Here is a 24,934-nt window from a genome sequence, read left to right as displayed (position 1 = left end):
ATAGTAAGACCAAAGCAGACTGTGATGAACTTCAAAAAGATCTCACAAAACTAAGTGATTGGGCAACAAAATGGCAAATGAAATTTAATGTGGATAAATGTAAAGTAATGCACATTGGAAAAAATAACTTCAACTATACATACAATATGATGGGGGCTAATTTAGCTACAACGAGTCAGGAAAAAGATCTTGGTGTCATCGTGGATTGTTCTCTGAAGATGTCCATGCAGTGCGCAGAGGTGGTCAAAAAAGCAAACAGGATGTTAGGAATCATTGAAAAAGGGACAGAAAATAAGACTGAGAATATATTATTGCCCTTATATAAATCCATGGTATGCCCACATCTCGAATACTGTGTACAGATGTGGTCTCCTCACCTCAAAAAAGATATTCTAGCACTAGAAAAGGTTCAGAAAACGGCAAGTAAAATGATTAGGGGTTTGGAGAGGGTCCCATACGACGAAAGATTAAAGAGGCTAGGACTCTTCAGCTTGGAAAAGAGGAGACTAAGGGGAGATATGATAGAGGTATATAAAATCATGAGTGATGGGGAGAAAGTGGATAAGAAAAAGATATTTACGTATTCCCATAATACAAGAACTAGGGGTCACCAAATGAAATTAATAGGTAGCAAGTTTAAAACAAATAAAAGGAAGTTCTTCTTCACACAGCGCACAGTCAACTTGTTGAACTCCTTACCTGAGGCGGTTGTGAAGGCTGGGACTATAACAATGTTTAAAAGGGAACTAGAGAAATTCATGGTGGCTAAGTCCATAAATGGCTATTAGCCAGGATGGGTAAGGAATGGTGTCCCTAGCCTCTGTTCATCAGAGGATGGAGATGGATGGCAGGAGAGAGATCATTTGATCATTGCCTGTTAGGTTCACTCCCTCTGGGGCACCTGGCATTGGCCACTGTCGGTAGACAGATACTGGGCTAGATGGACCTTTTGGCTGACCCAGTATGGCCGTTATTATGTTCTTATGCCATCATTAGATGTAGGAAAAGAGCATGAATAGCATAGGGAGGTGACACACCGTCAGTAAGACTGATCCTGTAATACTTCATCCAGTTTTGGCGTCCACCTTTGAAAAAGATTTTAAAATTTTGGAAATGGGGCAGCAAAAAGCAATGAAACATTTTGAGGGCTGGAGAAAAATGCCTGATAGCGAACTATTGAAAGAACTCAGCCTGTTTAGATTATCAAGAAGATCGAGAAGTGACGTCATTGAAGTGTTGAAGTGACTTCATGGAGTGAAAATATTAGGTATTAAACGGCTAATAAATCTAGGAGAGAAAAGCATAACAAGACCCAGTGGCTGGAAACTCAAAAGAGACCAATTCATATTAGAAATAGGAAACAAATATTCAACAGTGAGGATGAATCACCAAATAACAAACTAGAAAGAGAAGTGATGGGAATTGCCCATTTCTTGATGTCTTCTAGTGAAGACTAGATGTCTTTCTAGAACGTGTTTAGTGAAAAACTAGCTACTATGCTATTCAGAAAGCATGTGATATGCAGCATGTCAGATTACATGCTCTAATTGTCTCTTCTGTCCATAAAGTCTGCTAATTTACGAAAAACTGTGTGTAGCCTGGGGAAAAGTGTCTCATGTTCTACTTTGTAGTCGGTGTCATCCCCACAATGAAGAGTTGTCGAGTGGGATGATCCAGGGGAAGCAGCTCAAACATCCAATGTGGCTGGATAGGGGCAGGACATCAGCACTGCAGGGGAGGGGTGGGTGTGGCAGTGACATCACAAGGGCCTTTGGCAGGACCTCAGCCTATTGGACAAAGGTGGTGGGGAGGTGATGATCTCACAGAGAGATCTTGACATCAGCCAGGCAGGACAGGGGTGCAGGACAGGGGCAACCTTGGAGATCCCTGTGGCTTTGCTTCAGCACGTCTCATTCTCGAGGTCTCTCCTTGAGGACTGAGAATTCACTTTCACGTACGTGAGCGCAAGAAGGATCCTCTTTGGAGTTTTCTCCTTTTCTTTTCTTCATTTTGCTAGAAAACAGATGTTCCTGTATAGAAGGTAAGAGCCTCCGAGAGGTTTGGAACCTGTTCAGTCTGATCCATCAGGTGCCGGCTGATTTTTAGGAAAGGAAAACACTAGATTGTGGGGACAGCATTTTATTTCCGACCTAGGACTTTGTCCCAGAGAATTACTGAGGACATTGGGGTTTCTCTTTTTTGTTTTCCCTTTTCCTGTCTCTCCCTCCTTTGTCTTCTTTTGCATCTTTGGCCTTTTCCCCTGCTCTCCTTTCACCACCAGGACCTGTCTGTGCATGTGGAGTGTGTGTGGGGGAGGGGTTGCGCTCCAACTCTCATTGCGGGAGGCCCTCCCAAAGACATGTGGCTGGAATAGTGCTTTAATAGTGACTCCCTCCAGTGGTGACCTGGGACAGCTGGTGAGAACTCTCAGCTTTCTGATTCTCAGAGTTCTCAGTGCTGATTGGGCGAGCATGGGGCTATTCTGAGGGAGGAGACCAGGTCCATGTTACTCTCTTTTAAGACCAAGGAAATAAGCCATAACCAAACATGTGTTTGATCGCTCTTGCTGCTTTTATCCATTCATTGTCTTTGAGTAATTCATCATTCTCTCTCTAATGGGCTAGTTCTTCTAAAAGACTTACTGAATAATTAGGTTTTAATAAAGCCATAGGCAAACCCATACTTCCAGTCACAAAGGAGTCAGGCACCATCCTACACAATGGGGGACAGTCCGCTGGAAAGCAGTGACTGTGAAAAGGATTTCAGGGTCATAGTGGACGAGCTGCTCAACACAATCTGTTCATGTGAAACTGTGGTAAAAAAGGTTAACGCCATTCTTGGGTGGATAGAGCAGTGAGTATGGAAAGGGAAGTGATCCAGCATTGGTGAGACTGATATTGGAATGTTGAATCCAGTTCTTGTGTCCACAGTTTGAATATTATGTTAAAAAAATTGGAGAGGGTACAGAAAAGATTCATAATTGAGTGATGGGGATGATGCCTTGTAATGAGACATTGAAAAAGCTCAATCTGTTTAGTATGTACAAAAGAAGAATGAGAGGTGTGTTGCTTGAGTTCATGGAGAGAAAATGTTGATTATAAAAGGGCTCTTTTATCTAACAGAGACAGGCATGACAAGACCCCATGGACGGAAGCAGAAATCAGAAAAAGTATAATGACAATAAGACCCAGATTTGTAAGAGGGTGATTCATCACTGGAACAAACTACCAAGAGAAATGATGGCTTCTCCATCTCTTGATATCTTCTAATAAAGAATAGATGCCTTTCTGGAAACTGTTTGAGTAAAAGAAAAACACAGCTCTTCTGACATACACGAGGCCTTAGGATACGCAGGGGATCAGATTAAATGCTCTAATGATTCTTTCTGTCCATAAAGTCTACTAACTTATGAAAAGCTGATTGCGGCCTGGGGAAGAGCCCCTCGTGTTCTACTGTATAGTCGGTGTCATCCCTGCAATCAAGAGTCATTGAGTGGAGTGATCCAGGGGAAGAAGCTCAAACATACAATGTGGCTGGACATGGGCAAGGACATCAGCACTGCAGGGGAGCGGTGGGTGTGGCAGTGACATCACAAGGGCCTTTGGCAGGACCTCAGCCTATTGGACAAAGGTGGTGGGGAGGTGATGATCTCACAGAAAGATCTTGACATCAGCCAGGCAGGACAGGGGTGCAGGACAGGAGCAACCTTGGAGATCTCAGTGGCTTTGCTTCAGCACATCTCCTTCTCGAGGTCTCTCCTTGAGGACTGAGAGAGAAGTCACTTTCACGTACGTGAGCGCAAGGCGGACCCTCTTTGGAGTTTTCTCCTTTTCTTTTCTTGATTTTGTCAGAAAACAGATGTCCCTGTATAGAAGGTAAGAGCCTCCGAGAGGTTTGGAACCTGTTCAGTCTGAGCCATCAGGTGCCGGCTGAATTCTAGGAATGGAAAACACTAGATTGAGGTGGCAGCATTGTATTCCCAACGTAGGACTTGTCCCTTAGAATCACTGGGGACATTGGGGTTTCTCCTTTTTGTTTTTCCTTTTCCTCTGTCCCTCCTACCTTTCTCTTCTGGCTTCCTTTGTCCTTTTCCTCTGCTCTCCTCCCACCACCAGGAGCTCTGTGTGTGCAGCGAGGGCCAGGGGGGTTGTGGGGGGCCCTCACAGAGAGGTGAGACTGGAATAGTGCTCCGAGAGTGATCCCCTCGGTGGTGACCTGCACCATTCTTTGGGCTATTTGATGAGAACCCTTAGCCTCCCACCCCTCAAAGTCTCAACTTTGATTGGCGGAAAAGGGGGCTATTGACGGGGAGGAAACTCTGGTCTTTCTTGTTCTCTTTTATGACGAAGCAAATAAGTCACAACCAGTGATATGTTTGACCCATGTTGATGCTGCTCTCCATTCATTGTCTGGGAGCAGTTCATGATCCTTTCTAACATTCCAATTCTTCTAAAATACTTGCTGAATAATTACTATGAACAATTGTTGGTCTCTAGCTCATTTGAGAGCAACTCTGCTACTAACTGGCTGCGTCAGCTAAGACAAGTCACTGCTCCTTTCTCAGTCTTAGTTTCTCCTTCTGTTAAGTACGAATAACAATCCTCTCCCACCTACCTCGCGCTGGGTGGATGATGGGGATCCATCGAAGAGTCTCACTAGTAGCAGTGCAGAATAGGAGGTGTCCTATCACATTGAGCCATATCAGATTATGACATAATATTCTATTTTATTGGTATTTTATGCTTTTGAAATTGTTAAGAACAGCAACTACTTAGCTCAGACTGAAGCATCTCATCTAATTTTCTAGATCACAGTGTCTTCTCTGAAAGGAGACTTGAGGTGCTCTGTTTGTTTTCCTTAACCAAAAGAAGGATAAGAGGAGATATGATTGCACTCTTTAAATATATCAGAGGGATAAATACCAGGGAAGGAGAGGAATTATTTCAGCTCAGTGCTAATGTGGACACGAGGACAAACGGATATAAATTGTCAGTCAGGAAATTTAGGCTTGAAATTAGACGAAGGTTTCTAACCATCAGAGGAGTGCAATTCTGGAACAGCCTTCCGAAGGAAACAGTGGGGGCGAAGGACCTCCATGACTTTAAGATTAAGCTAGATAAGTTTATGGAGGAGATAGTATGATAGGATAACGGGCTTAGTCAATAGGTCAATTAAGTGCCACACTGGTAATTAGTACAATGGGTCAATGATAGGATATTGTTAGCCTTTTTCCAGAGGGTCTGGCTGGAGAGTCTTGCCCGCATGCTCGGGGTTCAGCTGACCGCCATATTTGGGGTCGGGAAGGAATTTTCCTCCAGGGTAGATTTGCAGTGGCCCTGGAGGTTTTTCGCCTTCCTCCGAAGCATGGGGCAGGGGTCGCTTGCTTAAGGAGTGGGTGGATTGGCTTATGTGGCCTGCATCTTGCAGGAGGTCAGACTAGATGATCATAATGGTCCCTTCTGATCTTGAATTCTATGATTCTATGATTCTGTGATTCTTTGTGTATGACGAGACAGTTTAATGCACTGTGACAAACAGAAGATGCTCTTGTTTTGCAAACAAATATTTTTGCAAAGAATTTTCATCCTAAGTGTTACGATTTTAAGAAACAAAGTGTTTTAGTCTGAATGGATTTTCTGACAGAAAACGGTTTCCATGAAAATTTTCACCCCTTATTTCCTGGGCTCTATCCTTACCTCCGTGGGGGTTGTTTTCTCTTAGTTAGAACAGGAGTCAGGACTGTCGGCTTCTCTTTCTGGCTCTGTCACCGCTTTGCTGTGTCACACCTTGGGTAGGGGCAATGGGAATAGGATCAATTCTCTAACTCCAGGCAGCAGAGAGCCTGGGTGAGAAGGGAGGCTCAAGCTGTCTGCAAAGGAGAAAGGGACGTTTCCAGGTGTTGAACATCAAGAATTCTAAACTTTGCTAAAATGGCTAGGGTCTTTGTGACTTTGAGGTGGGGAATGGTTTCCCAGGAGAAGTCCGGACTCCTGGATTCTGTTCCTTCTCTAGCCTGACCAGGCCCAGATGGAGCTGGCTCAGGATGCGGTTTCACAGACAAGACCCAGCCCAGGAGGGGCGCCGGGCAGGGAGGCTCTGGGGCTTGTTGTGTGGGCAGCAGTGGCCCCAGGAGCCCAGCTCTCACTCCCAGCAGGAGGCATCACCCTGCCCTGTCACTGAGGATCTTCCAGCCCCCTCAGGCCAGGAGGTGGAAGATCCCTGTCTCAGCACCAGCAGCTCAGCATGGGACAGCAGCAGCGCATGGAACTCTGGCAGCAGCGACACTGATGGACGCTGCTGCTTTGTTCCAGGTGAGGAGCCAGGCTGGGCTCGGGGAGGGGTGAGGACGGGGATGTGAACACCCTGGGGCCAGACACTCTCCCAGGGATATGGCGGCGGGGGGGTCCCCAGCCCAGGTGTCTGTCCTGAGCCACGTGAACCCCACTGACACCAGCAGCAGTCACACAGCTGCCCCTGCAGCAAGGGGAACTGGGGGTGGGGGCATCAAGAGCTGCTGCCACTTTGGTCCTTTATGCTCTGGGGCTGGGGGAGTAGGCACCTCCCGTGGAGTCCTGGAATGGGAGGGGAGGAGGGCTCTCTGCTATGGGCTTCCGAAGCTGTTGGGGGCTGAAGGCATCCCTGAGAGGGAGGTGTGGGGCCTGATCTGCCCTGGGTGCCTGCGGTGGGAAGGGGGGGGTCTTTAATCCTGCTCTCCCCACCATGCCCCTGTCCTTCCCCCAAGTAGCAGCAGGCATCACCCTGTTACCTTCTCTCTGGTGCAGGGACCCCCAGGGATTCAGAGGAGGAGGAAGGGATGGACATGTCCACAGATGAAGCTGCTCTCAAGGTCATCAGAGAGCAGCTCCAGTGCAGAGAAAAGGTACAAATGTTCCCCACCTGGGTTGGAACCAAGATTGTCCTGTCCCTTCCCAGCATCCCCACCCCCTGCCGAGGGGATTGTCCCTGATGATCCACCACCCCTAATGGGGCCCTTTTACATCCATGATGTGGGACCCCCCAGATGGGGGTGTTTGTCCCACAACAGCCGAGGTCTCCTCCCCCAACAGGCACTGTCCCAGTTCCTGATCCTGCTTGTGTAGGAGTCGTGGGGGATTTGGGCACTAGGAGGGTCACCACAATCCCCCATTGTGACCTGAGCCCTGGAGCTGGTATGGGTGGGGCAGAAAGATCCCTAGCTAACAGGTTCTCTCTCGCTATCCCCCACTCCTGTTGGGTACAGGATGAGGGGCAGCAGCTCAGGTTCCTGCAGGCCATCTACACCGCGTGTCTCGCTGCACAGGACAGAGGGCAGGACATACTGGAGCCGCGCTGCTGCAAGGCGGCTGTGGTGGAGAGGATTGTGGTGAGTGAGACACATCATATGGCAGCTGGAGGGAGGAGAGAGACATGGGATCGGCAGGGGTATCGCCGCGCTAATGGGTGGGGGCTGGGTGGTGTTGGAGGGGGCAGCAGAGGGCAGGGATTGCTGGGGCTGAAGGCAGGGGAGAAGAGAAGGGAGAAATTGTGAGTTTGGGCAGTGGGGGAATTGTGGGGCCGGAGGGCAGCTGAGACCGGAGGACAAGGAATCACATGGTCCCAGCTCAGTAGTTGGGATGGTGCTGAATGGGGGCAGTTTTGACAGGGAGGAGGGAAGAAGGGGATTGGGACTGAGCTGGGCAGGAATCCTGGAAGGAGACAAGTTTGATGGGCAGGAAGAAATGGGAGGAGCAGGAGGTAGTGGGGGATCCTGCTGGCCATGTGGGGCACTGGCTGTGTAATCTCCTCATTGGAAGGTGTCACTAGGGCCCGAATCTCTCATGCTCCTTTGTCTCCTTTGCGTCTCACAGGAGCTCGTTGAGGAGCTTCCTAAAGACTCTGCACCCAGCGCCATCCTCGCCAACTCCCTGGCTGCAGTGGGCAACCTCAGGTACCGAGAAAGCCCCCCCCGCTCGCTGGCTCCCCTAACCCCAGTGCTGCTCAGGCCCAAGGCTGGGAGTCACTGTCCCTCCCACTCCCAGGTCACCTCCCAGGAGTGGCTCCTCTGGCAGAGCTGGTGGGGCGGGAAGGTTCACTCTCTCCTGGCTGGGCTGTTCTTTTCACTCCACTAATATTGCAGGGGCCTTGGGGAGGAGCTCACTCCCAGCTCAGATACAGGAGGGGCAGCAGGCTCCAGGGAACAGGCGCTATTCCTGTCCTGCCACTGTCTGTCTGTGATGCCTTGGCCTTCTCATTCCCTAGCTCAGTGCCTCAGTTTCCATTCTCACCAGCCTGTGCCTATATCTCTGTGGCTTCGTGTCCGTGTTGGTGACAGTCCCACCCCCCTACTGCACAGTCTAATACCAGCTCCTCTCTCTTGCCAGCACCATGAAACCTGCCCTTGAGCCTGACCTAGAGACCCACCTCTTGCAAGCTGCCCTTGGCTCCGTCTTCACCCTGGGCACGGAGATGGAGACCATCAATATCCAGGTACATCCTCATCCTCCATCCTCCTCCTCTTCCAGAGTGGTCCTTGGTCCCTGCTCCCTTGATTTGCTGGAGCTCCAGATTTAGGGGTGGGGTAAGCAGAGATGGAACAAGCTGCAGGGTTGGATCCTTCTCTCCAGAGGATTACCCCTCCCTGGGGGATTCTTTCTTTCTTTCTTTCTTTCTTTCTTTCTTTCTTTCTTTCTTTCTTTCTTTCTTTCTTTCTTTCTTTCTTTCTTTCTTTCTTTCTTTCTTTCATATGCCATGTTTTGCCCAGCAGCCCAGCTTCGATCCATAGCAACTTGGCTGTTTCATCCTCTTCTGCCTACAAGGACCTCTGCAGAGACCTGCTAAGCTCATGGATCAAAGATCTAGGTGTCATCAATCCTTGCTAATTGCCTGCAGTGGGATGTGAATGAGAGAGGCCAGGATATGTGTTTGGGAGTCTCAGCAGTGCTTCCCAGAGACCCCTCTTCCCATCCTGTGGCAGGCGTAGGCCCAGTTTCCCTAACTCTGACCCATGCTTTGCAGGCTCTGCACAAAGTCATGCCAGAGCTCCTGGATGCCATGCTGGGGAACCTGCTGGCAGAGTCCCCAGACGCAGACAGGCTCCACTTCATCTTTGAGGTGAGCCCCATAAGGAGGGGTGGGAACCAATTTTACCTTAAGTCTTTGGGGGACAGGTAAGGAGAGACTGGAAGATCCATTTTCTACTCTGTCCTCCTAGTTGGGTCCTCAGTGGGGCGTCCTTGGTTGGGGAGGTCAGTGCAATGCAGTGTCAGGTCCTGCTTTCTTGAGGGACAGAGGAAGGAGCTGGGACTTCAAGCCAGAGCTCTGCCTGGTTCTGTTGAGCACTAACTACAGGTCCCCTGGCTGTCTTGGTGAATAAGAGTCTGAAACAACCCCCACCCCCAAGACACAGAGCCCATGAGATTCCAGAGCTGGTTCTCAGAGAAGAGGCACATGCTCCTTCCTAGAGAAACAGGAGGACCCCAGGGAATCAGCCCTTCTCTCTGGTATGCTCTGAAATTCCTGGGGGGATTGTGCTCTCAGTGACTCCCTACATCCCACCAAGGATTTTAGTAGCAGGGAAGGGCGAAGGGTTTCAGTCTCCTTTCTGGTGAACTGTTCAGGAATCAGGAGTTCTGGGAGGATGGGACCAGCCCCGACACCGAACCTTGTCCCAAGCTAGAGAGACCCTGACACATTGTGACCTGCAGGATAGAAGCTGCGTCCTGGGGGGAAGAATCCCCTTCTAAAGCTCTGTGATCAATGACTCAGCTATTCCCCCCTGAGCATAATGTCTCGGGCCCCTGGGGCTGGGGGTTGGGGGGGCTCATTTGCAAAGCACCCCCTGCCCATTGATCCTGACCTGCCTCCTTTCCCCACAGCATGTCAACCTCTGGATCGTGTCCAGGGTGTCCCAGGAGAGAGCCAGGGCCATTACGAGCAGCATGGCCCTTCTCAGATACGCAGTCACCCTCTCTGAGTTTGACGTAAGTGACCTCTGACCCTAGCTTGCAGCTTCCTGACTCCAGGCATAGGCAGGCTGGCTCCAATGGGCTGTAGGATCTGCTGCTGCAGGGGCTGTGGGTTCGGAGTGTTCCTCAGGGGGAGGCAGAGTCAGAGCAGGGAACAAGACAGGCTTGAGTCAAGTTCTTCTTGTCTTGGTTAAGTGTTGTCCCTGGGCCTTTAAGGGGACCATGCTCCAGCCCCTGCTTGGCAGCCCAAAGCAGCTCCTGGCTCCCTTGGCAGCAGAGCAAATGAAGGGTCTATCCCAGGCTCCTCTCCCCCAGCATCTCCTGCAGAGGGGCTAAGGGGAAGGAGCCTTCTGGCCCAGGAGGGGACAGGGAGCTGACAGGAAAATGCTGATGGAGTCCCCTCTCCTCTCCCTTCCATTAGATCTCAGCAGAGTTCCCTAGGATGGGTCACCACATGGCACAGCTGGCTCTGTTTGTCAGTGACCCAGACAAGGACATCAGCCGGCAGGCCAGGGAGGGGACTTACCGGCTCTACCAGCTGCTGCTCCAACAGAGGGGTAAGGAACCCGCTGGCACACAGAACCCAGTAGGAGATGGAGAGTGACCACAGGTGGATAATGGGACCCCAGACAATTTCTCTCAGCCTGACCCCAGCTGGAGGACAAGTCTCTCTCTGCCCTGTTCTTCTCCACTCCACTGTGCAGCCACCAATGGGATTGGAAGGACACAGAAACTGCAACCAGAATGATCAAATTCTCTCTCTCTCTCTCTCTCTCTCTTCCAGCGCTGACCATACACAAGGCAGAAGATCTGTGGTGCCATGACTGGCACAAGGACAGCAGGCTCCTGGGCTATAAGAACACAGCCAGGGTGGGGGAGGTAAGGACACTGTGGCAGGGTAGGACACAACTCAGGGAGTGGGGCTGGCTGGGGTCCCTGCAGTGGATGCCTCCTGGAGACAGGACAAGAGCCCACTCCTTATTTCCAGCTCAGAGTTCCTCACCCAGCACCCAGTGGGACAGGCTGGTGGTAAAGGTCCCACATTGGAACCTCGCTAGTTGCCGTGATTTGAGTGTCTTACATGGAGCCATTGCTACGTGGCATAAGGAGAATCCCCGGGTGGGTGAGTTAATAGATGATTATGGCTCTGGGTGTCTCTCTGCTCCTTGTCCCCCTGGCTGATCCCCAAGTGTCTGAGAGGAGAGCACTGGGTCAGTCAGTCACTATTGCTTCATCAGACCCTTGTTCAATTCCCTGCACCCTGTAGAAGCAGAGAAAGGAGTTGGGGGTTTGCCCAATTCCATTGCCAGTCAGGAAGCAGAATGCCCCAACCTGGGAACTGGGTAGGGGACACTGCGAGCTCCAGAGCCAATATGGACCACATGCGCCCCCCTCATGTCTCCAGACCCGGCCAGGAATCCCAGCCACTGTTCCAAAGAAGCACATTATCACTGACCCAAGTTGCGGCTACTTGCTGCACAAGTAGAAAATCAAAGACCCTCCCCTCACCCCTCCCCCTGTCTCACAACTGTGGTGAGAACATCCAAACCTTGGAACACACCATAACTCAGTGCTCCCAGATTGGAGCCAAAGGTGAAATGGGTGATTTCCACAACATCACAGAGGAGGCCTTGGAATGGCTCCTGGATCTACAACTGCATCTACAGAATTCTCCTCTATAGATGTCATGTGAGAGAGACTGTGTGAGCTTGTCCTGCCTCCCACAAGCTGAACTGCTGCAGCAGAAGAAAAGTTTCCGAGGAGTGTGTGTGATGAGGCAGGGACATGAGCCTCCGTATCCTGGTCAGGTTCCAGACTGGATTCCCTTTGGAAGAAACCCAGGAGCTGCAGAGGCCTTACCCAGCTACTAGAAAAATCAATAATTTGGGGAGGAATAGACCTTTGGTCTGTCAGCTCCAAACCCCCGCCTCCCACGCACACTCCTCTAGCCACTGAGGTGCAGGAGATCTCTCTGCTGGAAGCAATACAGGGTCCCCTATCATCTCTGTGCGCTGCACAGCAGAGTGGGCCCTGCTCACCCACATTAGAGATCCATTTCCAGCTCATCATGGCCCCTGTGATAAATTGCCCTCCAGAAAGAGCCACTGGAGGCTTTGGTCTCTAAGCATCTGCCACCTTTTAATAAAGGGGCTTCCCTGAGCCATGGGACCCTGAAAGCCTCCTGGGGAATGAACTGCCTTGGCTACAGCAGCTCTCTCACCCTCCCTTTGGGGCACCAGATGCTGAGGCCATTCTATCTCCAGGACTTGGAGGCTGGCTCTGGGCAATCTGCTACAGCCTCGTGTCCTACTGGTTTTAGGTCTTTGGAAAATTCTTCTCTGAGGGGCAGAGAAGATCCTTCCTCCAGACAGCAATGCTGGCGATCCACGACCCCCTGCTGCATGTCAGCCAGGCTGGGCTGCTCCTCACATACTCCATCCTGGGGGAAGCCCAGAAGCTGCTGGGGGACAAGGTGAGCAGCTACATTAGACTCAGGAGATTGGGGCGGGGCCCAGGGCTCATTCCCATCCTATCACCATTCACTGGCCTGGGAGCAAGGAGCCTAGTGGGGACTTGTGGACTTCATGGACTTGTGTTCTTCGGATGTGATGCTCTGCTATCACTCCTGGGAAGGGCAGGAGAGTCCCCTAAGTGCCCTTTGTGAACCTTTCCTTCCTCACAGAGCTGCACCCATTTCCCCATGGCCTAGTGTCCATGTCACCCGAGCCACCACCCGGAGCTGCTCCCATCATTGGCCGCCTGGGAGGCCCAGGACTGATGGGTGATGGCGACTGGCCAGGCAGGTCTGAGGCACATGGTTTGGGGAAGCTTGTCCTGCCTCTGGCAGGGCTGGACCCGCTCCAGAGAGAACGGGAGGATTCAGTCAGCAGGGGCCACTGACCTGCCCCATTCACCAGGGCTGCCATCCTGTGGCTTCAGCATTTGTCACTGGGGTGACTTGGGGAAAGGTCTCAACCTCCCCCCATCTCACTTCACTGCTGCCAGAATCCCTCCTGCCCCCCTCCCTGCCCTACCTGGGTGGGGATGGAGGCCGGGGTGGAGGAGAGGGTTCTACGAACTTGAGCGGTGACCCCAGGTGGGTTGGAGGTGGAACAGCTGTCAGGGGCACTGAGGGGAGGTGGCAGGAGCTAACCCTACAAGGAGGGGGGTTGGCACTGGAGCTCACTAGAGAGGACAACAAGCCTCCATCCTGGGGATCAGGAGGGTGAATCCACCTCTCAGACATGAGCAGCTGCTGGGGGAAATGGTGCTGGTTCCAGGTGCCCTTAATCCTCCCTGATTCCTTGGCAGTGTCTCAGTCTCTGACATGTTCTCGTTCCCCTGCAGCTGGAGGATGTCACAGCCAAGGTGATGTGCCAGCTTCGCATCATCCGGCACTTGCACCAAGTGCCCGAGACGCTGCAAGGGCTGCGCCTCATCTGATGCCCTTAAAGGTTCCCTTCCAATGTTCAGCAACTCCCGCTCCCTGCTGCAGGTACTGCTCTGTCTCACTGTAAATGGGGGCTAGTGGAAGGGGAAATGGAGGCCCCTGTCACTGACAGAAACTCTCTCCCCTCTCTGTGGACCAGGCTCCTTCCCTCTGACCCCAAACGTCCTTCATCTGGGGCATGAGCTCTTCCCCTCACTCCCGTACCCCTCCCCTCTTTCCTTGCTCTGACCCCCATCCCATTCCCCCTGCTCCCAGGCAGAGCTCTCCCTGCCCCATATGGAGCAGAAGGACCTTTGTGTCATGGCTGCAGACTGTCTGCCCAACTGAAGCTCAGGAAGCTCCACATTTGAGGAGGTGAGGATGGGCCAGAGGCTCAGGGCCTGCTTCACCTCCTGCCCTTTATTCTTCCTTTGGCCCTTCTATGGGCTCTCAGAGGGTAACATGAACAGGAACCTCCCCCCACCTGTCTTCTAGGCCCTGGGGGGGGGTGACAGCCTCCCAGATGGGGGCAGTCAGAAGCTGAGCCACCTCAGGGAGCAGTGGGGACAGGTCACCTTGTCCTATGAAACCAGGCAGGGCTAGTTCCCAAAGAGGCTGAGAGGGAAGACCCCACTCCCTCATGGAGGTAAAAGCCATTTACTTCTTTGGGCATATGGGTCTCCTGGGGGAGAAATGGGATCCCTGCTGCATAGCCTGGTTGGGAGCTTCCCCCATCCCTGGGACAGAGACATCTCCATCAATGTGCCACTCTTGGTTTTTTCCTAGCAAGAGGCTCCCCAGAGATGTCCTCAAACCTGTTCTCCTGGGAGCCTTTCTGGGAGGAGGCTCCCATCCCTCAGTCTCCAACTCCATCGTGCAGTCTTGTTCACATAACATCTCCGCTCTCCAGCTCCACTTCCCACAGCAGGACAAACGAACCTTCAGCTCCTAGAGACCCGACTCTGACCTCCTTCTGATCAGCAATGGGGTTTCACCATCCCCTCAACAAACCTGTCAGCCTCTGAATGATGAATGTCAGAGTCACCAGAACCAGCAAAACTCCAACTGCAGCCAGTTGAGCCTTTGTGAACTTAGCCCCTCTGGAAACCAGGTCTGAACTCATAGACTCATAGACTTTAAGGTCAGAAGGGACCATTATGATCATCTAGTCTGACCTCCTGCACAATACAGGCCACAAAATCTCACCCTCCCACTCTTATAATAAACCCCTAACCTATGTCTGAACTATTGAAGTCCTCAAATACTGGTTTCTAGACTTTAAAGTGCAGAGATTCCTCCAGCAATTGAACCGTGTCCTATACTGCAGAGGAAGGTGAAAAACCCCCAGGGACTCTGCCAATCTGCCCTGGAGGATAATTTCTTCCCGAGCCCAAAAATGGCGATCAGCTAAACCCTGAGTATGGGGGCAAGACTCACCTCAACCCAATAAAAGCAAGACTGGGCAGCGCAGGTTTGCAACAGGGAAAGGAGAGCGCTTTCCCCTGGGCTGCAGAGCCTGGGGCTTAGCCAAACTGATTACAGAATGAGTCCTACCTCAGAGGGACCATGTATTGGCCCCAAAAGAACTGGGCTATGAACTGGAATGAGAACTAGATAGGAAGTTGAAAGCAGCAAGGAAAGCCTAGAAGGGAACTTGAGAAGAGAGGTAGGATGTGCCCTGGGAAACCTACAGCAAAGAGAAAAGAGCAGCCCTAGCTGTTGAATACAGAGCCCTGGGCTGCTACCAGTGTCAGGGTGGGACCAAGTTTCTCTACTGGCCTCAAAGAAGGGGACATACACACACACCCAGAGAGGGTTACCAAGCCCAGCAAGGGAGCTGCAGGCTGAGCCAGAGCCCCAGCGAGAGCAGAACTTTTTTCTCTGGGAAGACCTCTTTGGACTTTCAGTGTGTGACAAGCTGAGCCCCAAAAGCATGGACTAAAGGTGGTGAGCCGGCCAGAGGGCCGAATTACCAGGCAGAGAGACTGCCATGGTGCTGGAGTGACCATCGATGGAGGACCAGAGGGCACCTAACAATGAGTAGATTCACTGATTATTGGCATAGTCAGCAGGATTGAATTCCCCCTGTCATCCATGAGGGCTCATGGAAGTCTTGGTTCCTGAGGGAAGGTCCGTCCCCCGAAGTGGGATTTCCCATCTGAGTTCCAGGGACTGATTAAGCAGGGCTCGGGTTTCTCCAGCAGCTCCTAGAAACCCAACAGAAGCAGAAGGAAGTTCAGGCAGAGCTACAGATGCAGCTGGCAATCTTGAGGGAGCAGCAGCAATACCTGTGAGAGATCCTGCAAAGGGAAATCAACCTGCTACGCCCATGGACAAAAAGAGCAGACTCAGCGAGCATGCTGGGGCTGTGCTGAGAAGGTTAGCCCAGGAGAGCAGGGCATGAGAAAGTATACAAGCATAGCCTAATGCCAAAATGGGAACAAAAGTTCTTCGGTTTGGGTGCAGAGAAGCAGGCCATATCGAAAGACCCGGCCTGCATAGGAAATTCCTGAGTGGCAAAAGGAGGGGCCAGGGCCCCAAGAAGGTAGAAAGAAAGGAGAAGGTGTCCTCCTGGACAGACACATGTTAGGCAGGCCAGGTGGAGATGGCAGGGATGGCTGTGGACCTTGCAGACCCTCCTCCAACACACCTGTCGGGTGCTGCAGGGAGGTGAAGGATGAAATGGTTGGCACAGAGAGGAATCAGTCACGAGAGTTGAGCAGTGGTGTGTGCTCAGACCTTGATGGAAAAGGTTTTGGGGGATGCAGCAGCAGTAAAAAAAAGGCTACAGAAGAAGCTAGTGGCTTCCGTACAAGGCTCTGCAAGCAGTTGTTAATGAGAATGCGTGGCTGCAGGAAGAGAAGGATGGCCTCTGAGTTCTGGTGAGTACGAGGCTGTACGAGTGCACAGCCGGTGACAGCGACGAGATGGTGAGGGATGAATACTGGACAAGAGTAGAACTTGCCCCGGGTTGGTCTGGATTTTTAGGAGGAGGGTATATAACAGGGTGGCTTGGCCTGCAGCTGCAAAGCCTGGAGATGACTAAGTGAGCCCCACCTGAGAGGAAACAAGGGAAAAAAGCAGCAAAAATACAGAAGCAGCCCTAGCTGTTCAGTATACGGCCTTGGGCCAAAACCTGGAGTCCAGGGCAGCACTGGGTTCTCCCACCGTCCCTAAGGAAGGGGAGATAGAAGACCATAGAAACCCAAGAAGGGCAGGCCAAGCCGAAATCAAGTGGTGGAAGAGCTCCCCATGAGGGTGGAAGGCCTTGTTTCTCTTCAAGACATTTTTTGACTTTGTTTGGAAGGAGCGTGACCCAGGAAGGAGTGGACTAAAGGACAGTCATCTGGTTGGAGGGCTGAGTTCCCAGCCAACAAACTGCAAGAGTGGCTATCAATGGGGTTGCTCGCCCAGCTAGAAAGCTGTGAGACGAGGCCTGGCCAGGATCTAGCGGTGAGTGAACTCTGATACAAAGCTGCTTCCATTACGGAAACAGCCTGGTATTGGAGCGTGGGTGGGGAGACCAGGGAGATGGGAGGGGTTACTGAGGTTGGGGTAGGGAAGAAGCTGTGGGGCTGGGAGGGGAAGGACATGGCCCAGCTTGTGGGAGGGATCCTGCTGGTTGTGTCTGGAGCACTGTGTAGCCTCTTCTATGGGAAGTTCCCATGGGTCAGTGGGGCCTGAATCTCTCCTGCTCCTTTGTTCTCTTTGGGCTTCACAGGAGATGTCTGGTGAACTGCCCGTGGACTCTGTGCCCAGCACCACTCTGAAATTCTTTGCTACCTTTGAAGAAACAGGGCACAGCTCAGCCTGTTAGGTAGGCTGGAGACTCACACTTCACTCACACACACAACACTGAGGTGCTTTGGGAAGCATAGTAACAAAGAAGAGATTTAAGTGATACTAAGCAAGAGAAAGAGACAAATGTCAAACAGACAAACAAAGCAAAACACACTTTGTAGTGACTAAAACTGAATCTTAAGAGTCACAATCTTGGCCTTAGCAGTTTGCAGACCGACATCTCAGCTTTCCTAACAGACCTTATTTGATGTCCCTGTACTGTACAAAAATTCTCTGTCGAATCCGGTGATTTGATTGCTTTGCCTTTCGGTTTCAGACCCTTTGTTCTCCTTCTGGGGTGCCTGGACCCTGATTGTAACATCTCTCTTCCAGTCTCTGTCCCAGCCTCTCACACAGATGAATGCTGCAGCCAGCCCAGCTCAGAGAGCAGTGGGGAGAGATGATCTCATCCTGTCAAACCAAGCAACGTGGGTCCCATTGTGGCTTAGATGGAAGATCCCATTCATCTCCTGGAGGTAAGAACCGTTCACTCTTCTGTGCACTTGGGGCTGTTGCAACAAAGAGGGGGCTCCTGTTACATAGCCTAGTTGTCATCATGACTTTGTTTTTTTATTCTCAGAGGATGTGTCCAGGATCCTGGAGACTGTTTTCTGCAGGAGGTTTGAGCGGGGAGAGATCACTCACTGTCATGACCCCTTGGTCATTAACCCAGGTCTGCAGGGTTCATGGGAGCAGCCACACTCCAGCAGGCCACCTGGAAGCCTCCTAAAAACTGCTTACCTAGGACTTACGAAGTCCAGAACCAGTTGGAGGCTCTATCCCTAAGGCCTTATTGGCAGAGTCCCAGAGCAGCTAATCGGCCCCTGGGACCTCCTTAAACCAACAGCAGGAACAAGAAGCTGTGTGAACACCCGAGCTCCCCTGTCTTCTGGACCATGTGTTAGCTGTTCCTGCTCCCACTGCCCAGGCTTGATTTCCTGGCATCCTGACTCGCTGTGACTCATCTGATTTGAGGGTTTGGACACAATTTGGTCTTTTTGGTCCCGACCCCATTCCCCCCCCAGCCCTGACCCCCAGCTCCGAGCCCAGCCCCTCAGAGCTGGGCACTCCCCCAAACCCATCCTCCCCACCCAGCCCTGACCCCCAGCTCCAAGCCCAGCCCCTCTGACCTGGGCACCCCCCCGGCCCCATCCCCCTCACAGCCCTGACCCCCAGCTCTGAGACCAGCCCCTCTGAGCCTGGCACCACCAACCCCATCCCCCCCAGCTCTAACCCCAAGCTCCGAGCTCAGCCCCTCTGAGGTGGGCACCCCCCAAAACCCATCCTCCACACCCAGCCCAGACCCCCAGCTCCAAGCCCATCCCCTCTGAGCCGGGCACCCCTTCGACCCCATCCCCCACAGCCCTGACCCCCAGCTCCGAGCCCAGCCCCTCTGATCCGGACACCCGCCTGACTCCATCCCCCCCACAGCCCTGACCCCCAGCTCTGAGCCCAGTCCCTCTGAGCTGGGCACCCCCGACACCATCCCCCACAGCCCTGACCCCCAGCTCTGAGCCCAGTCCCTCTGAGCTGGGCACCCCCAACACCATCCCCCACAGCCCTGACCCCCAGCTCCGAGCCCAGCCCCTCTGAGCCGGGCACCCCCCCGACCCCAGCCCCCCACAGTCCTGAGCCCAGCCCCTCTGAGCTGGGCACCCCCCAACCCAGAGCCCAGCTCCCCACCCAGCCCTGGGCAACAGCAGCACCACCCCCAGGCGACAGCCCATTGGCACCAACCATCACCCAGCAACAGCCCATTATGTAATTGCAAATGTAGACAGACCAGTAAAGCATTTAATGTTTTTAAATCATGTATTTGGTGTATTTTCAAATTATTACAAATTAATTTTTGAATGTATTTCACTAGTTATTTTTTACATTTCCAAATACATGTTACTATAGTATTACAACTTTTTTTTATGGAAGGGGCCCCCAAAATTGCTTTGCCCCAGGCCCCCTGAATCCTCTGGGCAGCCCTACCCAGTGTGTGTGAGGAGCTGGGGAGGGAGGGAAGCGGGGTCCCCTGGAGCCAAGCCCGGGCTGCGATGGCGGCGAGGGGCTCCTGGAGTGTGTGAGGAGGTGAGCGGCCGGTTGGGCTCGTTGGTGCTGAGCCCGTAGCCCCACAGCCGGAGATCCTTGCCTTCCCACCCGCCGGGGCTGGGCCAGGGCACCGTGAGGCTGAAGAGCAGCAGGTCCAGGGGGCTCTCCAGGTCCTCGGCCGCCAGCATGTCGGGGGTGAGGGCGGTGAGCGCGAACTGATCCACCTTGGCCACCAGCAATGCTGTGAAGCCCAGGGAAGGGGCCGTGTTCTTTGCGCCACCCCATAGCTGCACCACCACCTGGAAGTACTCCCGCTCCGCGCCACCCAGCAGCTCCACCCGCATGGGGACAGAGTCGCAGCTGGGCCAGGGCTCGGCTGCAGCGTGCTGGTAGCGGATCCCACGTTTGGGGGGAGCCCAGTTCTGGGGCAGCAGGGGATGTGAGTGGGGGGGCACCGGTGGGCAGGAGGGGGAGCTCATGTCTGGGGGGTGGAAGCCAAAAAAATTTTTGCTTGGGGCGGCAAAAAACCTAGAGCCGGCCCTGTCCCCCACCACAGCTGCTTTTCCTATGGGAATCTCCCTAGCGCAGAGGAGAAATCTGCTCTTCTCTTAGAATCAGTCCTGGCAGCAATTCGGGAAGTCATAGAAGGGACGGTCTGCTAAGCTCCCTCTGCAATGCCACTGTCAGAGACCATTACTGGTGGGTGCCAAGTGACTGCGCAGGCAGCTCCCTGAGAGACTCCTAGGGGCAGGGTAGTCGTGTTTCATGGTGACCTCTGAAAGCCATGCAAAGAGTGCAGCATTGACGAGACTCCCCTGCTGTAACAAAGGGTTTCTGTTCTTCTACACAGTCATCCAGTGAGGCCAGTTTGCAGAACGTGGAAGAGCTGTTTGGTGATGAGTTGGAGGATTCACCATATAGGTGGCAGCAGCTGCAGATCCTGGAGTCCCTATGGTAGGGTTACCATGCATCCAGATTTTCCTGGACATGTCCGGCTTTTTGGTTTTTAAACATCTGCACTGGGAGGAATTTGTAAAAATCTAAAAAGGTCCGGGATTTCCCTCCCAGTGCAGAGCGCAACGCAGCTAAAACGGCAGCTGGGCTGGATTGAGCTGCTCGCATCCAGGCCTCCAGCAGTCAGAGCCCCTCCCCTGCTCCCCTCTCTCCTGCAGGATCAGCGCACGGTGCCGGCAGCGCTCGGGGGGGGGCTGGGCTGCGCGGTCCACAGGGCAGCGCAGACTGTGTCTGGCTCCGCACACCAGACACACTGCGCTGAGCAGCATGGTGAGGGGGGCTGGGGGGCTGGAGAAGGGACAGGGGGTCCCAAGGGACAGTCAGGGGCCCGGGCGCAGGGGGGGTTGTATGGGGCAGGAGTACTGGGGGGAGTCTGTCAGGGGGTGGGGCTGTGGAGAGGGGTCAGGGCAGTCAAGGGACAGGGAGCAGGTGGAGTTAGATGGGTGGGATGTTCGGGGCAGTCAGGGGACAGGGAGCGGTTGGATAGGTGTGGGAGTCCGGGGGGTCTGTCGGGGTGGGGGTGTGGATAGGGGTCATTGCAGTCAGGGGACAGGTAGGGGGTGGAGTTCTAGGAGTCAGTTAGGGTGGGGGGGGTCTAAGGAGGGGGTAGTCAGGGACAAGGAGAAGGGAGGCTTAGATAGGGGGTGGGGTCCCAAGGGGCAGTTAGGAGAAGGGGTCCCGGGAGAGGGCAATCAGGGGACAAGGAGCTGGGGGTTTGGATGGGTTGGGGGTTCTGTGGGGGGCAGCCAGGGAGCAGGAAGTGGGAGCGTGTGGATAGGGGGCAGAGCTACTATTCCTCGCCATGGAGTGTCCTCTTTTTTGAAAGTTCAAATTTGGTAACCTTACCCTATGGGCGAAGCGTCCACTCCTGACAGTTCAGGCTAACCTCCCCCATTCTCAGGGAGTCTTTGGCTTTAGCTGCTTGGCCTGCCTGCCGAGACAGAGGACTCAGGTATTTCCATCAGGCTGCTCAGTTGCAAATGCAGCCACCCAAAGAAGTGAAGAATGGAAGTGAAAGAGCAAAGCTGGACCATCCGCTGAGCTGCTGCAATCAAGTGAGCAGAGCCTGGGAGAAAAGAGGGAAAGCTCGAAGGTGGCTGGTGGCTGTACGGAGCCCGGGGAAGAGAAATAAATAGTTAATGAGGAATCCTAGGGGCATTGTCTTGTGTGGTGAAGGGTTTAAAATGGGTCTATTTACTATCACGTTAAACTTTAAAATAGCTGGTGTGACAGACCCAAACCAGTGGGGTACAGGAGTCTGGTAGAGGGCAAATATACTGGTCACTGGATGAGTAGTTCTCTGTTCCCTGAGTGACCAGAGCAGGGGCTGCACTAGAGTAATCAGGAACCTGCTAGAACCAATTAAGGCAGACAGGCTGATTAGATCACCTGCAGCCAATCAAGGCAGGCTAATCAGGGCACCAGTCAGGCAGTGGGGAGCCAGAGGAGAGGAAGTACGTGTGAGGAGCTGGGAGCAAGAGGCACAAGGGAGAGGGAGAGGGTGAGGGTGAGTGAGAGGGTGTGCTGCCGGAGGACTAAGGAGCACAAGCGTTATCAGACACCAGGAGGAAGGTCCTGTGGTGAGGATAAAGAAGGTGTTTGGAGGAGGCCATGGGGAAGTAGCCCAGGGAGTTGTAGCTGTCATGCAACTGTTACAGGAGGCACTATAGACAGGGAACCTGGAGTAGAGGGTGGGCCCAGGTTCCCCCCAAACCTCCCAACTCCTGATCAGACACAGAAGGAGCTGACCCAGACTATGGGGAGCAAATCTGCCAATAAGTGCAGGACCCACCAAGGTAGAGGAGGAACTTTGTCACAGCGGGTATGACTCTAGGGCAGCAGGAGCGCTGCCGCTTTTTTGGTGCCCTAGGTGATGGAAGGTTCCACCCCATAAATGGCGCCCCTGACAGAGGCGGTGGAAGGTCCCACCCTCAAAATACTGCTGACTACTGGGGCAGCCAAAGATCCGGCTGCTGTGGTCGCCATGCTCCCCAAATGTTAGTGCCCTAGGCTCCGTGTCTGCCCCCACAGTGGAAGAACAAGATCTCGCTGCAGAACCTGTCCATGGTTCTGCGGCAGCTGAGAGCGCAGAGCAGCATGCCCAGAATGTCATGGACAGCCTCCAGCAGGCCAAGCTGGCTGTCCAGATGGACATGCGGGACAGCTACTTGTGGTGTGAGTGACAGCCCCTTTCCCTTCCCTAGGCAACACTCCCACCCACTCCCTGCCCCAAGGGACGCTGGGACCCCACGTGGTGCCACCTGGGAGGGGCTCAGGCTTCCCAGCATGTTCTGCAACTTCCTGCCCTTCACCAGACACAGAGCCAGGGTCAGCACCTCATCTTGACCTTCTGCCTCCCCACCCAGACCTCTTCTGCCCTCAATTCAGGCACAGGGTTCCCTGAAAAGGCAGACGTGGAGTTCTGAGTAAGGAAACTGCCGGCTGCTGTTTGTTTGTACTGTGTTCAGGGCACAGGAATGTCTGGACATTGTTTGTAACTAATACAGATTGCACCAAAGAAATACCTCACTCCTATAACCAATTTCTCCTGCCAATGGAAGAACCTAGCCAGGCCCCAAACACTGGCTAACTGCTGAGGTCAAAGGAGCAATGGTACAACCCGAGTCAGAATCTAGACCTGTGGAGGCAAATGTGTTGGTGGGAAACATTTGCGGGGAGCTCCAGCAGCAAAGAGCCTGTGCAGAGGAGCAATTGCTGCTAACTGTGGTCTTGAGCATGTCCAGCTTTGTGTGCCGAGCAATCTCCATTGTCCCTTCTCTCAGGCCTGACACTCCTCTGCCCAGAGTCAAACAAAGCCCAAACTGGCTCGTATTTCCCCCCAGCAGAACCAGTCCACACAGTGATTACAGGGTCAGTATTGGGCCAAGGAGATAGACCACATCAAAGACTGGTGACATCACCATTATCACCCAACACTGCACAGACTGGCCTAGTGCCTATGGGGAGGGTCAGTGAGATGATTATCAGACAAACTGTGTCTGGGCGTGTCCATCCGTCTCCTTATCCTCTTCTCCCAGGTTCTGGGTGCAGAGGGAAAGGTTTGTCCCATAAGGTGCTAAGTTAGCCTGCACAGATCCAGGTTTTGCTCCGTGTGAAGTCAGGTAAGTCATTTATTCTGTCTGGGCCTGAATTTCCCCTCTTCTAAAATGCGGGAAACAGCCCTTCCCCATCTCACAGCAGAAGAAGCACTGTGGGGGGCTGAGGAGGCACATGGGGTCATGTGTCCCCCAGATTTAATGTTTGGCTTGTAGGGACCATGTTCACACAGACTGAGCATGTTTAGTAACATCAGCTGAAGGTGCAGCCCTCACTCTGTGCCCCCCCCCACACACACCATCGGCAGGTCTGGGTCGTCTCTGCACAGCAGTATGACGAGGCTAAGCCCATTGGTGTGTGTGACATGCTCAGACAGTGCAGGGACGGGGGCCAGATAAGGACCTGCAATCGCTAGAAGTGCAGATGTTTCCTGTCACATCAACTCCCCAAAACTTCACATTGGGGTTGTCACAAACTTTCCTGATTTCACACTGAGTCTTCACTAGCTGGTGGTTCTCTTAACACCCCAGCTCCTGGAATCCTGTGATTAACTGACAATCTCAGCTCTCACTTTAACAAAGGTCAGTTTCTTGCTCTCATGGCTGAGAAGAAAAAGCTGAGAACATGGCAGCTCAGAAACAAACACACACTCCAGAATGCAATTTTTTAGAAGAAAACACTCGTGTTTCCTTCAGCCAAACTCAAGATTTTGGATGACGTGGTGCTGACTGTACTGCCTTGGCAGTGATCAGTTTGTTTCCAGGCCTCTTGTCTCCAGCAAAGTCTCTAAGGACCTAAACATAAAAATGAACCTTCTAATTTATCTCTTCACTTCGCCTCCAATCCAGCGGGGCCTGTGCTCATTTGCTGCTTGGCCCCACAGCCCGGCTCCATGCGCATTCCCACACCTCGCCCTCTCTGTTACTTCCCTTTCTATTAACTCTTCTGTTTTAGATAAATGATGGCACTAAATTAGGGGGGTCTCCAGGGGTAGCAGATAGAGATTTACGGACTGAGTTCTCAGTAGCACAGGACTGCCAACCCCAAACTTTTGAAAATCATGAGTCGAGACCCCCAGAATGACACAACTGCCTGTTATGAGACATAAAAATGATAAATGTTGAGTTCTTTCGATTTGCCTTCTGGCTTCTCAGCCCTTTAGGCTGCACTTAGATCACCTTTTTATAGCTTTTCTCTGTAACCAAGAAACTTCCTTTGTTTAGGAAACACAAGCCAAAAGTCTCACCTCGTCACATGCTTCCAGGACCTGGGGCTTTAACAAACACACCAAATATCAGGTAAAACCATGCTCTGAAGTGTCCCTAGCCTCTGTTTGCCAGAAGCTGGGAATGGGCGGCAGGGCATGGATCACTTGATGATTCCCTGTTCCGTTCATTCCCTCTGAAACACCTGGCATTGGCCACTGTCAGAAGAGAGTCCATCTAGCCCAGTATCCTATCGGTCTGACCCAGTATGGCCGTTCTTATGTTCATGAGACTCATTCTAAAATCCTGAATGGTGGCAACGCTTTTGACACTGCATCTCCTTTACACTGAGGCAGAGCTGCCTTAGCGTATGTCACAATCAGGCCTTTGAAACATTGATTCCA

General features: G+C 52.7%; 1 protein-coding gene and 1 long non-coding RNA gene across 3 annotated transcripts in view; both read left to right on the top strand.

The window, feature by feature from the left end:
- The window catches only part of LOC120383937 (E3 ubiquitin-protein ligase TRIM39-like), a 961,691-nt gene that overhangs the window by 672,265 nt on the left and 264,492 nt on the right, over window positions 1-24,934 (top strand). The window lies entirely within an intron of this gene.
- Window positions 12,214-18,296, top strand: LOC120383996. Of its 2 annotated transcripts, XR_005588583.1 has the most exons (7): window positions 12,214-12,417; window positions 13,293-13,440; window positions 14,161-16,256; window positions 16,682-16,827; window positions 17,096-17,191; window positions 17,548-17,690; window positions 17,795-18,296. It is a non-coding gene; the product is annotated as an uncharacterized LOC120383996 (long non-coding RNA). The 2 variants fall into 2 exon arrangements; XR_005588582.1 differs by having other exon boundaries at window positions 14,161-16,827.

This window comes from Mauremys reevesii, linkage group 15 (assembly GCF_016161935.1).
Source record: "Mauremys reevesii isolate NIE-2019 linkage group 15, ASM1616193v1, whole genome shotgun sequence".
NCBI classification, from domain to species: Eukaryota; Metazoa; Chordata; order Testudines; family Geoemydidae; genus Mauremys; species Mauremys reevesii.
Note: the sequence above shows the minus strand (reverse complement) of the source record. Positions and strands in the feature narration are given on the sequence as shown.